The sequence below is a fragment of the Panthera uncia genome, chromosome D4 (genome assembly GCF_023721935.1).
Source record: "Panthera uncia isolate 11264 chromosome D4, Puncia_PCG_1.0, whole genome shotgun sequence".
NCBI lineage: Eukaryota > Metazoa > Chordata > Mammalia > Carnivora > Felidae > Panthera > Panthera uncia.
In genome coordinates this window covers 461,742-467,093 of record NC_064807.1, presented here as the reverse complement: position 1 = coordinate 467,093, position 5,352 = coordinate 461,742, and the positions used below count along the sequence as shown (strand labels likewise).

General features: G+C 52.5%; 1 protein-coding gene across 3 annotated transcripts in view; it reads left to right on the top strand.

The window, feature by feature from the left end:
- The first annotated feature begins 1,975 nt into the window (after positions 1-1,975).
- Positions 1,976-5,352, top strand: part of IARS1 (isoleucyl-tRNA synthetase 1) — a 67,129-nt gene continuing 63,752 nt past the window's right edge. For all 3 annotated transcript variants that reach the window (XM_049634683.1, XM_049634598.1, XM_049634924.1), the window contains exon 1: positions 1,976-2,080. The gene's annotated coding sequence lies outside the window, so the exon portion shown is untranslated. The remainder of the gene's footprint in view (positions 2,081-5,352) is intronic.

The window sequence follows — 5,352 nt, the reverse complement described above, 5'->3', positions numbered from 1 at the left end:
TGTGTCACACCCGCCATCTTCAAAGCAGACAAATAAGTGACATCAAGTAGCCTTACCTACCCCTAATTCCTGCTCCCAAGATACAAACACCGTCAACAATTTCACGTGTCCTGATACTTCCCTCCATGTCTCCAACGTGCTGATGCTATTATTTCTTGATTTTCAGTGTTAGACACTATGCATTGACTTCTGCTCTAACAAGTGAGGATTCAACTCTGATCCAAGTAGTGTAATTTGTTTTTCTACAATCTTTTTTTCTACTTGTTCAACTTCTTTGTAGTTGAACTAGGAAGACTAAGACTTTCAGTCTTATACCTTCCAACAGTACCATAAGATGTTTTCTCAATCCAAGATTTAAATAATCAAACCTGTCACCCCACCTTTTTTCCTGGACACATTTATCTAAAAGCCTTCTTTCTGGCTCTAATCTGGACAGACAAGGTAGCAAACTTGGCACATGCAAAACACAGGTTCCAAATACTTGTAGTTAATAAGCTGAGGAAACACCTTACTGGAGTAGTTACTGGAGTAACCGGAGTTCCTGACTGGAGTTAACCCTTTCAGCAAGGAAATTAAACCCCCTTACTCTAGTCCATGACACTTTTAGATAAGTAGACTACTAAACAAATGTTTACACAAACTATCAAAATGTTCTTAAATTTACCATGCTTTCTATACAGTCTCAGCCAGATCTTTTTTTTTTTTTTTTTTTTTCCTTTTGTTCTTCTAATGGACACAATAAGCAGTTACATACAGAATTAGTCTGACTTTGTAAGGCCTAAAATTCCCGGGGCGCCTGGGTGGCGCAGTCGGTTAAGCGTCCGACTTCAGCCAGGTCACGATCTCGCGGTCCGTGAGTTCGAGCCCCGCGTCAGGCTCTGGGCTGATGGCTCGGAGCCTGGAGCCTGTTTCTGATTCTGTGTCTCCCTCTCTCTCTGCCCCTCCCCCGTTCATGCTCTGTCTCTCTCTGTCCCAAAAATAAAAAAAAAAAAAAAAAAAAAAACGTTTAAAAAAAAAAAAATAAAAATAAAATTCCCTTCACAGCCTCTGGTGCCAAAGCCTGCTGTCTGCTGCCCTTTGCACGGCTCCACACTCCCTTTGGTTTTTAACCAGCGGATCCAGAACGTGCCAGGCAGACCCACAGCAGTGATAATACATTATAAGTGAGCAGATGACAAAGCAAGTAAGCTTTGTTTTCATTACAGGAAACGTTAACACAGTACTAACTTTAAAGCGGGTTACCAGGCATTTCCACCCTTGTTTTGCGACCGGTTTCCCTGTGCCCGTTTAGCAGAACTTCTGCACTGAAACCAAAACTCTGGAAAAGGCGCACGCAGGGGCGGGCTCCTTGAGGTCCCCCTGACCGCCGACACCTCAGCCGCTCCCAGATACGACCTGGGCAGGCAGGAATCCGGGTACCCGGAGGCGTCAGCGTCCGGCCCAGGGTAAATGCACACTCCGGGCCCCGCATCCAGTGTACGTGTCAGCGAGCCTGGCGTGGGGCCCGGGACTGCAGTCTCGCCAACCCCGGGGTGACCTGGCGCGGGTGTCCAAGACACGGACTCCTGCGGCGGTCACCCTCCACGACACTGGCTCCCGCGGGGGTCCCCAGCGACAAGGCCCCAAGGCGGAATTCCCGAGGCCGCCGTCACCGCGCCCGAGTTGCGAGTGGGGAAATGCACAGGCGTCCCGCGCACAGCCAGCTGAACCCTGACAAGCGGGTACACCTGTGTAAGACGCGCGGTCACCAGGCACAACATCAGTCCCCCCTCGCTGCCCCCTGTCCCCACCCCGGGCCCCACCATCAGGGTGCAATCACCACAGCGGCCCAAGTGGCTGGAGGCTTCCATTGTGCGGGGTCGCGCAGCCGCCTTCCCAGCGCGCACGCCGCGCACGCCCGAGTGGGCGTGGTCGGGGCCCGCGCGGCCAATCGGCGTCCTACTTGTTAGTGGGTGTCGGGCGGCGCGCGCTAATTGGCCGGTGTAGACCGGCGCTGTCAGAGCGTTGCATCACCTCTGGACGCCGGGCTGCGGCGTGGACGCGGCTCCTTCCGTGGCGCGCCTGCTCGCGGGCCCTTCAGGTACCCCCGCCCTGCCCGCAGGGTCGCCCCAGGTTACCCCGCCCTACCTGCGGGTTTGCCCAGGGTACCGTCGTCCTGCCCGCGGGGTCGCTCCACGTACCCCGCTCTGCCCGTGGGATCGACACTGGTTACCTTCCCATCGCACCCCTCCCCCGCCCATCCTGCTTGTGGGGTCGCCCCAGGTACCCCTGTCCTGCTTGCGGGGTCGCCTCAGGGTACTCGTCCCCCGCCGTCATCGCCCTCGGGGTCACCCCGGATTATTCGTCTCTCTCCCCTACCCACCGGCCTGCCCGCGGGGTCGCCCGGGTGTCCCCGCCTAGCCTGCTGGCCCCGTGGGGTGGTTGCGAGAATTTGGTGTGGCAGTCGGCTAGGGAAATTCGGGGGGTGGGCGAGACGACTTGAGGAGCGGGGCGTTCGAAGGCACCGATCTAGTCGTAGGCCCGCGGGGAGGAGAGTCTGCTGCCAGGGCCCTGGGGCTCGAGGGGAGTAAGCACGGCGTCCCGCAGTCGGGTAGTGGCCGGTGCCCCTGGGAGCGGGGAGAGGAAGGCCGTTTTCCGCGGGGTCTGTAGCTGCGAGAAGGGGAGCGTGAGGAGCTGCGGTGGGTTTGCAGCCCTGAGGGTGAGCAGGAGCCGGAGGGGAGCGAGTCCGGAGTGTACGGTACAGTCCGAAAGCGCGTGCTCCTTCAGGGGGTGGGTCCCTGCGGTTCCCGCGTGAGGGACAGGTGCGAGGGGACCGGCCTCCGGTCTGAGGAGTTCGTGGTTCGCTTCTCGAAGGAAGCGGTGCTGGAACCGAGTCCGGAGGGAACTGGGTTTTTGTTAGGGGATGGGGGTGAGGGCTGGTTTTAGGCTTCAGGTTTTGCAGGAGGATGAGGAGGGATGAAACCGGAGGCACAGTAATTGAGGATTTCTGGTAGCGTCTTAAGTTTTGCAAAGTACCGGTAAAATGGCGGACAGCATGTTCTCTGTGTAAGTGATTGAAGAGTGGAGCACAGGGAAGCGAAGGGAGCAGATAGAGTGTCGCCGACCGGCAGGGACGGTGGGATGGGATTTGCGGGCAGGAAGTCCTAGTAGCTCCCAAAGCGGACACGTGATACCCAGTATTCCAGCTGGTGTTAAGTTAGCGTTGTGCGGTTTGTGACCTGTACTTTACAGGCGACACGCTGGAGGTGTGAGGTCGAGTCCCTTTTCTCAAAGCTCACATACCCAGCGGTGGCGCCACGACTGTCGTCGCGTGCAGGAGGGCCGACTGAAAAGGCAGGTGGGAGGAGGGTCGTGGGTGGAGACTGAGGATGCGGACCGCGTGCTTGCTTCAGACGGGCGGGTTGGAGCGCGTCCCACGTGCGAGGTCACGGGAACAAGGTCGGGGAGATGGGTCATGCAGGTGGCACGGGGGTGTGACCAGGGACTGGGAGACGCGTCTACAGGCAGCACAGGCGTGGGAACAGGTGGGGGGGTGGGGGGGGGGTCAGTGAGCGCCTTCGAGAGGAAAGCACGTTACTTAGCAAGCGGTGCTGGAGGCTGCGGACAGAGTAGCAGGAAAGCCGTGCCCGGGAGGCTCTGTGTAAAAGGGAAAGTCAGGAGGAGAGGTGGCATTTCGGGGGGAAGGTGGCCTGCACTGCCCCCTTGAAAAGTCTGCACGGAATATGGGGGGGGGTGGGGGAGTCATTGGATTTAAGGTTAATACGAAAGTGGTATTTTCAGAGCTTCTTCCTTAGGAAGGTGGTATGTCAGGTACAGTGTTTATTTTTCTCTTTATTTTCAACGTTTTTGTGATAAAGTTAATACATACCAAAAAAGCGGGAGGAAGTAATAAATAGAAATGTGTTCTTTCATGCCTTCCCCCTCCTAACCCTACTCGATGGTGGCTGTAGGTTAGTTTGGTGGCAGCCTTCTAAGTTCAAATACAGAATTGCTTCCACATAGACTTTATTTACATGTGTGTATTTTTAAGTCTCTTGAAAATGCGGATGCACATAGTATAAATTACTAGAATGGTGATTTGCTTTGCTCTTTCTCAACATTTGGCAGTATTTGGTGTGTTATGATTACTTTTTTAAATGTTTATTTTTGAGACAGAGTGAGAGGAGGAGGGGCGGAGAGAGGGGGAACAGAGGATCTGAAGCAGCGAGCCTGATGGGGGACCCGAACTCAAAAACCGTGACATCCTGACTTGAGCCAAAGTCAGATGCTCAAGTGACTGAGACACGGGGGTGCCCCAAAATATGATTATTTTTAATGCCTGCTTGGTAGTGATGTACCATAATTTAGTCACTTAATTACTCGTGGGTATTTAAATTGTTTTCAGGGATTTATGGGAACAGTGCTGAAGTTAATATTTTTGTACATATTTTGTACATTTGTGTAAGTATATCTGGGGTATACGTTAATAGGATATGACCAAACTGAGAAAGGGCCAGAGTTAGACACACGTCTGGGATTAAATTTGACTTTAGTAACATACTGTGAAGACCTGGGAGGACAGAAAAAAGAACAGAAATAGACTTAGAGGTCTGATTCACAGAACTTTGGTGGCCAGTTGGATGTGGAGATTATCTGGTCCTATCAAGTGGGGGACTTAGAAATTTCAGGTAGTGATGGGAATGCACGCTGGTGCAGCCACTCTGGAAAACAGTATGGAGGGTCCTCAAAAAACTAAAAATAGAACTGCCCTACGACCCAGCAATTGCACTACTAGGCATTTATCCACGGGATACAGGTGTGCTGTTTCGAAGGGACACGTGCACCCCCATGTTTATAGCAGCACTGTCAACAATAGCCAAAGGATGGAAGGAGCCCAAATGTCCATTGATGGATGAATGGGTAAAGAAGATGTGCCACACACACACACACACACACACACACACTGGAGTATTACTCGGCAGTGAAAAAGAATGAAATCTTGCCATTTGCAAATACATGGATGGAACTGCAGGGTATTATGCTAAGTGAAATTAGTCGGAGAAAGACAAAAACCATATGACTTCACTCATGAGGATTTTAAGAGCGAAAACAGATGAACATAAGGGAACGGAAACAAAAGTAATATAAAAACAGGGAGGGGGACAAAACAGGAGAGACTCATAAATATGGAGAACAAACTGAGGGTTGCTGGAGGGGTTGTGGGAGGGGGATGGGCTAAATGGGTCAGGGGCACTAAGGAATCTACCCCTGAAATCATCGTTGCACTATATGCTAACTAATTTGGATGTAAATTTTAAAGAATAAAAAATAAAATTAAAAAATATTCAGGTAGTGGGAGGGAACAGTGGGACT